Source organism: Phoca vitulina, unplaced genomic scaffold (genome assembly GCF_004348235.1).
Source record: "Phoca vitulina isolate PV1807 unplaced genomic scaffold, GSC_HSeal_1.0 scaffold19, whole genome shotgun sequence".
In the NCBI taxonomy this organism is placed as follows: domain Eukaryota; kingdom Metazoa; phylum Chordata; class Mammalia; order Carnivora; family Phocidae; genus Phoca; species Phoca vitulina.
The window spans coordinates 21,758,162-21,770,184 of NW_022589722.1; positions in this window are offsets into that span (position 1 = coordinate 21,758,162).

Here is a 12,023-nt window from a genome sequence, read left to right on the forward strand (position 1 = left end):
TAATCTAGTGGTTCTCCAACTTACGTGAACATCAGAATCATCTGGAGGGCTTGTTATGGCCCAAAGAGCTGTTGCTCCCCCTCAGAATTTCTGATTCATTGGGTCTTGGGTGGGGCCTGAGAATTTACCTCTCTGAGTTCCCAGGTGGTGCTGAGCTGGAGACCACAGTCCCCACTGCCCTGATCTAACACAGAGAGTTGAGTGCCAGAAAACCATCAGACCCACTGGGAGTGAGGGAGAGAGTCTCTGGGAAGATGAGACTCAGTTAGTCAGAAATCAGAAATGTGGGGAAATCAACACACCCAAGTCCTCTAGAAGCTTACAGTTTGGAAGATAGAATGGAAGAATTGAGAAAGGCTGTGTAGAGGAGACAACATTTGGACTGAAGAGGTGTGGGGGGGTGGGGAAAAGAAGGGGAAAGACATTTTAAGGGCTAGGATCAGAACGGGTGAAGAAGGCCTGGAGGCAGGGAAGCGTGAGGGACCAGTGGCTGGTCCTGTGGTTTGGTCAGATTCTGACCACAAGCCACGGCAAGACACATTTTACATTGTAGTACGCTCCGTACGATGCACACTTCCTAATATGCTTATGCCCGTATACATTTATATTTATCTGCAACAGACCTTCTCAAAAGTTGTCCTTACGTATTGAGTGCACCCTGGATTTTCTTTCCTATTCCACACAGATCTACAGTATATGGAGGCAGGATTGCATAGTGGTTGGGAACATGGCCTCTGCACCTCGGCTGCCTGGGTTCCAGCCTGCCTTATTCTTCTGGAGCAACTTATTTAACCTCACTGCGCGCCAGCATCCTCATCTGGAAAACAGGGATGGTGCCTGAGCCTCTGTCATAAGGCCAGTGGGAGAAGTCTGTGACACAGTCTCTGCAAAGCATTCAGAGCAGAGCCTGCTGTAGAGGAAAAGTCGTGGAAGTGTTTGCTCTTTTGCTATAAACCACATTAAAAATGCTGCTCACAGTACACTCAGTTGATTTCAGGACCTCCTTAATGAGCCACTGCTTGCGGCTTGAAGAACTATAGACTGGAGGTGCAGAGGTGGGGGTAGAGCAGAAGGGTGGGTCCAGGGATATGGATCCTTAGCAGGGAGGCTCTCTAATGCTAGAGTAAGGACTCTGGACTTTGGTCATTGGGCAGCTGGGAACCTCTAACGGATTTATGGGGACAGTGATGTGATCAAGGCTGTGTGAAGGAGCAGGAATCTGGCTGGAATGTGAAAGCTGTCTAGGGTGGAATGGAGTGGAGATAGGCTGTGGCCCCCGGTGATCGCCATGAGGGCAGAGCAGCGGGAATGAGGAGAGGGAAGGCGCATGAGCCCTAGAGCCACACCGTAAGCCTTTATCACCAAGGCTGAACTGCTGCTTTGGGTTGGCTAGCCAAGCAGAGTTCTACCCACTTGAAGCCAGCATTTGAAGATCCATATCTCCCTTGTCACCCCAACTGAGAGAAGCTCAACTGGGGGGAGTTAGCTTTCTCTGAAGATGTAAATGAAAGGGGAAAGAATTCTAATACAAAAAAAGAGAGTTCTTTATAGCCCAGCGAAGGCTAATCTTGAGTCCACTCCTCAGCTGGTCCTTGGGTCTGGCAGCATTATTCAAATGAGATAAAATTGCTCAAAGGCCCAGGAAAGCTCTCTGGATGTTGAAGAATAATCCTCAGAGATTAAAGCAGCATCTGTGACCAAACCTTCACAAAAGATCTTAAACCTGAATTCAAGTTGCTAATTAGATGCTTGTTTATAATGTTAGATTATTTCAGAGGCTTAGTGGGGGGGTAGGGAACATTTGTGGGGAGGGGGGTTGATGCATAAGAAAGCTGGTAATTAATCTTCTCCAAGGCTTAATCATATCCTGACAATTTAAATGTTGATATGAGTTTCAAGTCGGTCTTCTCCAGAGCCTGTGATGGGGCAGGAGGGAGCAAACCCTGAATTCAGGCAGAGGACACATAATGCATTTATGCCAGTCAGCTATGCTCTGTGCTTTCAGCAGCGGTCTTTATCCGATGCTTCTGGAACCTTTGAGATGGCTGCAGCATGGTCCTGAGGATGTGCTGCAGGCCTCTAAGAGCACACTGTCCCAGATACACTCTGTCTAATGAAGTGAAGTCAACTCCTTGTCTTCACTTTGAGGCTTTCTTACTGGAGTCTCTTGCTGACACCTGCTCATTCTTCACCCTGGATATCCATGAGCGGCAAAGACTGAATGCTTACTATGTACCTGGTTCTGTTCCAATTTCTTTACTTGGATTACCTGATTTATGGCTCACAGAAGTCTGTGAAATATATTCTATTATCCCATTCCATATGAAGGATGAGGAAACAGGTATTCATGATTGATGGGATTTTCCCCAGGTCACAGAGCGTTCACCTGGTGGACCTAGGATTCAGACCTAGGTAGTAAGGACACAGAAACTGATTCTACTCCGACTCTTGTGCAGATGGGCTTTGACTTCCAATGGCTCCCTTCCAAATCTCCGTTGGTTTCTGAGGTCCCCTACTACTTGCCAACTTTAGCTTGTAGGTGGAAGGCTGATGGTTCTGTATATGGGGGTGACAGGATCACTCCAGGACATAGCTCCAGGTCAGTCCCCTCGAGCCTCATCATCAGCTTTTTTGAGAATAGGGACATAGGGAATATCTTCCAACATGGTTGCACCAGTGGGTTGGAGGCATATCCTCTCAGGATGAGTCCCAGCAAATGGAAATTGGCAAGATTAGAATATGGATTTAGAATATGGATAATCCCATATTCTAAGTCTCTATGGACAACTTTTGGGAATTGAAAGGACTGTTGGAAGTTCAATGGATGCAAACCAAACAAAAGTCTTGGCTCTTAGAAGCTCCTCCAGACCTAGAAAATACCATTCATTCATTCATTCATTCATTTGTCATTCATACACCCAACACACATTTATTTATCATTTACCTTGTGCTAAGCACTACTGGCACTCTGGAAACATTGTTGAGTAAGACTTAACTCCTGCCCTCTGGTGCTTAGTCTAGAGGGGAGAGAGACACTATAAAAATAAAAAATGAATAAATCCAAAAATCACAAATTGTGCCAAATGCAACAGAGCATCACTGTTCCTTATTAATAATGGCGCCCTGTTTTTGTGGCTTTGTAAAGAATAAGGTGGTTCATATTATATTTTCCATTAAGTTTGCTAATGTTCTTATCACCTGTTTTTGGATCAAAATATTTCCAAAATGTTGACTTGGTGTGTATGAGGATGAGTTTCCAGAGGGAGCCCCAGTGGTTCATGATCCCAATCTTAGGTCAGGCATGGTCATTCAGTGGATAATGGTGAGATGATGCCCCTCCAGGGGGAAGAGCCTGCAGCCCGGCCTAGCTCTCCAGTCCCTCTGGAGCACTGTGTGTGAGGCAGCCAGGTTCTGAGAACATAAAAATGGACAAAATCAGAATGAAAAGTATTTTGTGCCTCTGCATGCCAAGCTCTCTTCTCTTTGACATTTCTCTTGTGTCTCACATTTTCTCAGAAAAGCCCTGTGACACTGGCATAATTTCCTATCAAGGGTCTCAGGGTTTAGTGAGGTGAAGGACTTTCCAGAAGTTGCCCAGCTGGCAAGTGGTGGTACCAGGGTATAAAAAACCCAGATCTTCCTGCCTGGAAAATTAAATGCTTATAGTATGGATTTCGGTCTTCAGCTGAGAAGAATATATAGAAGAGCATGGAATGAAATCACCCTGAATTTTGAGTTTGGAGAGCACTGCCCAGATGCTAGGTTGTTTTGTGCCATGAATGTCAGGAGCTATCATCTACATTGTGTTTTCTGCTTGACAGTGTCTTTCTCATTTATAATCTTTTCACATCTCATTGCAGTGTATTGCTTTGTACCCCAGATCTCTATATCATTCTTTCCCATACCATTCCATCACTTCCCATTCTTTCCACTTCATCCGTCCACCCATCCATCTGTCCATGCATCCATGCTTCTCCATGCATCCATCCATCATCTATCCATGCATCCATCCATCCAACCAACCTTCCATCCATCCATCATCCATCCATACATCCATCCATATCCATCCATCCATCCATCCATCCATCCAACCAACCCTCCATCATCCGTCCATGCATCCATCCATGCATGCATCCATCCATCCAACCATCCATCCATTCACCCAAACCCAACTCATTTTATACCATCCCTTTCTGTTCTTTTCCATTCCATTCCTTCTCATCCCATCCCATTCCTCCTCATCCCATCCCATTCCTCCTCTTTCCATTCTTTTCCAGTCTGTTCCACACCACTGGACCCTATCTCATTGCATTCCAAACAATATGACTGCATTAGGAAGCAGCATGATAAATGGAAAGACTGCAAGACAGCCAGAAAAGGAGCATTCTAGTCCCTGTCCCTGTAGTACCATTGAATTATGTAAGACCCTGAGAAATTGACTTCCCCTCTCCACATTCCTCAATTCTGTATCTGAAATGTGAGAGATTTTGGTTAGATCTGTGTTTTCAGTTGGGCTCTGTTAGAACCGTTTGGGGGAACTTAAAGACATGCAGAACTTGTCCCTTCCCACCTCCTCACACAATCCCCAGCTATTTGGATTTAGTCAGTCTAAGATGGGTCCTGGGCTTTGGGTTTCTTTAAATTTTTTTTTTTTGAAGATTTTACTTACTGACTTATTTAGAGTGCAAGCAGGGGGAGGGGCAGAGGAAGATGGAGAGAGAATCCTCAAACAGACTCCATGCTGAGCACAGGGCTCGATTCCATGACCCTGAGCTGAAATCAAGGGTCAGGTGCTTAATCAACTGAGCCACCCAGGCACCCCTGATTTGGGGCTTTTTAAAAAAACATCCAAGATAAATCTAATCTACAGCCAAGGTTGAGAATCACAGGACTAGATGGTCACAAAGGTTTCATTACTATCTATCAATGCACATTTATTGTGCACTAACTATATAATTGGTATTATACTAGGAATGAGGTGCATTCAGAATTGAATCTGCAAAGATCTTGTCCACAAAATGTTTTTGTCTAGTGGCCAAAGATAAAAAAAAAATGGAAATATGGTGTGGAAATCACAAGTTTTGGAAGTGATTCAGGTAAAATGTGTAATTAAGAGGATATAAAATGTGTAAAATTTTCAGTTCTCTAGTTTTGTTCTGTGTGTCTTTGGGCAAGCCATTTATTATCTCTGGGCTTTTCTCATCTTCAAAGTGGAAATGATATTATTCCTCCAAATAGACCTTGGATTAGCTCGAATAATAAGTAGCAGCCCCTACCCTGACTTGGGGGACTTGAAATTTAACCGATGGCTGGGTGGTATTGACAGCCCTCTGAGAAACTGTGAACAAGTCACATTATTTAAGAAGTCTTTGTGTGCCAATTTCCTCAGGTGTTGTCCTCTTCTGGGCACTGAGTCTTATACACCACACTGGCATCTTGTAGGAGGCAGGGTTTCCATGGTCTCTCCATTGTGTTGGGGTGGGCTGAAGACAGGATCATTTGGTTCTGCCAGGCCATCTTACTATAGCTAAAATGATGGACATGGTGTTCAGCTCATGGGTAAGCTCCATTGTTTCAGTTGTAAGGATAGCTTATGGCAGTCCTCAACAGTCGATCCACATGGACTAATTCAAATAAGTGCTTTTAATGCTTATGTTTTTAAGACATAGAGGAGTCATAAGTGGCTGGTTCCCCCTTATCTCCAATCCTTGGTTCCAGGGCATAATATTCACATGGGCCAGGATGTCTCTTTAGATAGGGGTGTGGCTAGAGGTTCTTGTGATCATAATGAGTATTCTAGGACAGCGGCTTACATAGGGGATAGAGTCAAGTCAGGTCCAGCTCATTTTGTGAACAAGCAATGTATACCTCATGAGTCTCACCTGTGAGCATATCCAACCACCTGCTTTCTTCCTGCATCTTTTGTCAGATGTGATGGGGATTTGCTTCTTACCTGCCCTTCTATCCCAAATTTGCCCTATCAGAAATGAGGACTTATTTCTTTTTGCCCTGCTTTTTAATCTGTTTATTTTGAAATAGTTTCAAAAAAGTTGCAAGAATGGTACAAAAAAATCTTTTATACCCATCACTTGGATTTCCAAATTATCAATAGGCTTTGTCATTTCATAACTATACCTATCTCTCTCTCTTTATCTGTGTACATATTGTCTTTATCATTCTATATCATTATGTATCTATTTATGAATAATTTGAGAGCAAGTTGCAAGATTTATCCCCCTGCTCCTTTACCCCAAATATTTCAATATGTATTTCCTAAAAGCAGACATTCTCTTATATAACCAGAGTATGATGATCAAAATCAGGAAATTAATATTGATTTAGTAATATCATCTAATCTATAGAACTTACTCAAATTTCATCAGTAGTCCTTATAATGACCTTTACAGTAAAAAAAAAAAAAAAAAGTTGTTTGCTGGTCTAGAATCCCATGGTGTATTCAGTTGTTGCTATCTTTGTAGTGTCTTTTAAGTTGGAAAAGTTTCTCACTCTTTGTAGCTCATGACCTTGTTATTATGGAAGAGAACAGGCCAGTTGTTAGTTGAATATCCCTCAATTTGAGTTTGTCTGATGTTTTCTCACGATTCGATTCAGGTTATGAGTTTTTGGCAGGAATATCACAGAAGTGGTGCTGTGTCCTTCTCTGTGTGTCATGTTGGGAGGCATATGAGGTTGATTTGTCCCATTCCTGGAGGGAGGATTTGTTCTTAACAGCTCAAACCCATTTTTTCCCCTCAGTGCAACATGCAGCAACAGCAGACTGCGTGCAGCTTTGCAATTAACCATCGCTAATAATTCCAAGCTCTCACTTTGGCTTTCTTAAAAGACATTGTCCAGCCCCCAACATAACTTGAAGCTTACTGTTTTCTTTACCTTCCAGTGAGAGATCATCACAGTCAGACTTGTAAGAGATCTGGTTCTCGAGCTCCGCCTGCCTGATAAGGAGATGGCGAGGCTCACCTGAGACAGTAAAGGGGAAAATGGTTTGTAAACTCTGATGAGTGACAGACACCTGAGGGGCCCTGGTTGTTATGCAGATTATTTTCTTGGATTTCACCCCAGGAACAAGGATTTCAGGTGGGAACTAGGTGGGAGCCCCCACTGAGAACTGTCCAGGGTCCTGCGCTCCAGGGAAGAATCGCTTTTATTTCCTTTCTCAGGTTCATTGCTCACTTTTTCTTCTGCCTCTGATCCTAGAACCTCCCGGTCTTCAAGAGACCTGAGAGTTTGTCCTTGCTTCACCCCCATCCACCCGGGGAGCCAGGCTGAGTCAGCAAGCTCTCCAACCTTGCCATTTGCACGCGTGTCTGGGTTGTTAATATACATGCCTGCACTGTGTGCGGCTGGCCTCCTCCCCGTGCCAGAGGGCACGAAAATATTAACTTCTGTTCATGTAGAGAATTTGCTAGTAACTCCAATGGTTCATTTAAAAAAAAAAAATTCATTCACGGAAACCTGACAAGATTTTTCCAGCTTTTTCCAGCTTATCAACTGGGTTCAAATATCTTAGAGGTTATTTACATTTGCTCACCCTGTATTTCCAGGATGGTTTAAAAATAGATCTTCCCCTGATTAAAAAGAAATCATCCTCATGGTAGAAACTTTGGAAAGATCAGAAAATTATAAGGAAGAAAATAATTTCTTACATTTTCATTCCCTGAAGCATCTACTTCCAGCCTTTTTGGATATGATTCAAGTCTTTTTTTTTTTTTTTCCTTCTTTGCTGTATTTTTACAGTATTCTTCAGTATTTACAGTTCTGAATGTGCCTTTTCTTCACAATGAACGAACTCTGCGTCCACTTCAAGGTCCCATTCCATTCTCTGCTCATCTGTGAAATTACTTGCTAGCCCCAAACACGTGGGAGAGAAGCAGCAACCTTGCCCCCCACCCAGCAACCCGCCACCCCCCAGACTGAGCAGGAACTTGCTATGTTGGTAGGTTTATAAATCGTACCATGGAAGCCAGAACCCCAGGCAGTAGACACTTGGGGGTGAGATATCTCCATCTTAGAGCCCTTGAAGCCCTACTTACTAGATGTGTGATGCCCGGCAGAGTCTCCTAATAGCTCCAGGGCTCAGTGTCTTTTATAGTAAAATAGGAATAACGGTATCTACCTGGTTGTGTAGATCAAAAGATAAAATGCATGTAGCTTACTCCATGCATTGTATACGCTCAGTTCATGGTAGTTCAAGGACCTTCCTTAGCCATCCTGGTCCACTCAGTTTGTATGGCCCAGGCAGAGCTGACTTCACCCCTGGCCTCAGGGAAGGGTATAAAACCTTGTAAGCATGACCCTTTACCATGTAGGATCCCTTTTACCACAGTGGGGGGTTCAGGATGGGTATTACAGACTGAACATTGGGGTCCCCACCAAGTTACAGGCTGAGGCCCTAACTCCCAGTGTGATGTGATTTGTAGGTCTGGGCCTTTGGGAGGTAATTAAGTTTAAAGATTTTATTTATTTTTGAGAGAGTAAGAGAGTGAGCATGCATGCGTGCATGAGCTGGGGGAGGAGGGGCAGAGGGAGAAGCAGGTTCCCCGCTGAGCAGGGAGCCCGATGCTGGACTCGATCCCAGGACCCTGGGATCATGACCTGAGCCAAAGGCAGACACTTAATCAGCTGAGCCACCAGGCGCCCCAGGAGGTAATTAAGTTTAGATGAGGTCATGAAGATGGGAACCTTCTTATAAGGACCTTAGTGTCCTTGTAAGAAGAGGAAAAGAGACTAGAGTTCTCTCTCTCTCTCTCCCATGTGAGGACACATAGAGAAGGCAGTAGTCTGAAAGCCAGGAAGAGGGCTCTAACCAGACACCACCATGCTGGCACCTTGATCTTGGACTTCCAGCCTCCAAAACTGTGAGAAATGAGTATCTATCGTTTGAGTCCCCAGTCTGTGGTATTCTGTTATAGCAGCCTGAGCAGACGAAGGTGCTGGGCACGTGACCCAATCTGGGCATCAATGAGATGCAATTATAGAACTTCTATCATGATTTCTGGAAAGAAGCTCTGTTTTCACTTCATTTGAAGCTGGGATCACACAAACACCAGCCCATAGGAGCTTCTGCCCTCTATCTCTGCCCTTCCACCAGTGTGGAGAAGGCTGAAAATTATGTAGGTCTGGGAAGCAGTGTTGAGGGATAGAGAGACCGATTTCTGTCCACTTTGTGTGACCACTTTGTGTGACTTTGTGTGGCCTTGCTTAAAGCTGGAATACCCTACTTTTTTCTTTGAATGAGCCATAAACAGTTTACCACACTTTCCCGTGTCCCCTTTGAAAAGTGGTTTGAGTTGGGTTCTCTCATTTGCAATCAAAAAACATTTGACCAAGCTACTTTTCTGGCCTCTGCTTTTCAAAACTTGAAGATCCTATTAATCCCTTCTTCAGAGCAGATTTACCTTTGTCAAGGGTGGTTCCTTCAGGAGCCCACAGGTGCCAAGTGGTTCCTATTTACTCAGGGCACCTTGCAGCCTGGACCTGAATGCACATCTTCAACAAATGAGGGAGAACCATACAGGTGCTTGATAAATCACAATGCAAGTTAACTTGAGCTGCCCTGGGCGACTTGGTCTGCTGGCTGGTGGGAGCAAAAGTTAATGTTCAATATGCAGCTTGACTTCTTTTTTTGTGATTTACTCCTAATTAGTATGGAAGCAGTCTTTGTATTCAACAACTCTCCCCACCTCCCCATTTTTTCCCTCTCTCCTAGGAAACCCAGCTACAGATGCACACCTCTTCTGCTTCACTTTTAAATCTTATTCTCTTATAATTAGAATAGACATGCTCAGAAAAAGAATGAGACCATAACTTCTCTTGTTCTGATAAAACCCTGTGATGATATATTTTTTCCAATCAGAACCTTGTTTTTAAGCTATTCAATCCCTTCCTATTTGAGGCTGACTAATTATCCTGAAGTTACTTTTCATAGAGTACTACTGTGTTTATATATTCTCCTTCTTCTTAAGAACTCATTTCAAGTCTTCCAAAGAGGACTTATTTTTGTTTCTTAACGTGCAGTTGATAACAGCTGTATCACTTCCTTTTGTGTTACGGACATAATGTACTCAAATGTACAACTGAACAAAACAGAAGGGATTTAAGATCTAGATGTGTAGTAGTTTAGGTATAAGGCTTTTGGGGGGTGGATATTATTGGTCACATAAAGGAGTTTGTTGTTATTGGCTCCACATCCAAGTGATGCCATCACCCCGGAGGGGGTGTGTGGTCACCTGATATTCCCAGCTTCCTTCAGGATATGGGGTACTGGTTGCTACGTTGCCATTTGCTTTGAGTCTGAGTAGCTCATTCTGGGTCAACAGTAAAAGTTCCATTTGCTCTCCTGCTACTCTTATTACCTTAACCTAATTAGAAATTATATAAGTTGATAAAATGTGCATGTAGAAGGAAATAGAGCAGGGTTTCCATAAAAACTAAATTAAATTAGTTGAAAAAAACCGCAAAACGCCAAGTCATTTAAAAATGCTGTTCGGATGTGTGCGAGATCATAGCAAGGGAGCTGGAGAACAATAGTAAAAATAGAGACGGGTCCTTCACTCAGACTGCTTCGCGTGGTCTCGACATTCTCCTCCTGTTTGAAAGGATTGGAAACTCGACATTGACATGGAAAGGAGGTCCGGACAGGAGGATTGGGATTTCCAGTTTGCAAGCCTCTACTGAAAGAAAGATGTGCGTCCTATGGCAAAAAGCAAACAAAGGTGCGTTGATATGTTTCAGGTTGAAACAAAATCTTTAAGGTGTGTGCCTCTTACATTTTTAAAGGTTTCTCTTCTTTCAACTCGCTGGTTCGAATAATTCCGGATAACAAGGCTTTTCTAGCAGCCCATGGCACCAGCTGCCAGCCTCCAGGCGCCCTTGCAGACAATCTCCCAGCTGGTGAAGAATGTCAAGCAGATTCCTGCCTTTCTCCCAGGCCCCCCTCCCCTTGTCTTCTCTTCTCCTGGCTGTCTCCACACTGTCATTCTTCCCCAGCAATTGTCCACCTCCCAGCCTCCTTTTGTGTCTCAGGATTCTTGCATCTGTTTCTGCTGCTGAGTAGCAGGACGTGGAAAGCCATGATGGTGATGTGGGTTTGGGGAAAGATGGGAGAACCATCTGCCCTTGGTTTCCCCTTGACGTTTTACCTCCCATTTTTTTCAGTAGCCTGAAGTAGGAAAGAAAGAAAGAAGGAAGGAAGGAAGAAAGGAAGGGAGGGAGGGAGGGAGGGTGGGAGGGAGGGAGAGAGGGTTAATGTCCTGTATGGGTTAATATTGTACCAATAACCCTCAGCCAGGCTACATATGAGATCCCATTTCTTACACCACCATAATTTTTAATCTGATAAGGGTGCCTGGGTCTTTTTCTTGCTTTACATAGACATTTTCTATTAAATTTGAAAGCACTTTGCCCAATTATGGCTTTGGAGTCATTAGGTTTTATTTCCATATCAGAGGGAACAAGGAGACAGAGAGTCCTGCTATCCATCTGCCTACTTCCCCCTGAGTCATCTAACCGCATGTATGCTTATATGGATGCGTCTGGATGTATATCCATCTTCTATGAAATGGAGTGTCTGACAAACACTAAGTGCCTCATAAATGCTTGTTGTTTTTATTATCAATGATCATTGCTAATGTAATCAGTGGATAACAATAGTATCATTGCTAACAATTGTTATCAACTAACACTGATAACAGTGTTATCAATTGATTGATAACTGGTAATGTTCTGTCGTTGATAGTTTGGTCCAGTCTGTTACTGGGGCCTTATGGTTTTGTCTTTTGGCCAACTTCAACTTCGGGTGTCTTCTTACCCTTTAATCTGTGTTTTTCCTACCCTGGTCCCTAACTCCAGGCCTGTTCTGATCTCTGATCTCCATGAATTCCTGTTTCTCCTGGCCTTGGATCCTCCAAGAAAGTTCTATTCCTCTGCTTTGCCCTGCATCTGGACAAAAAATAACACAAACACGCCTGTCCTCTCTGCCCCTTCCCTCCACTCTTCTACCCTCT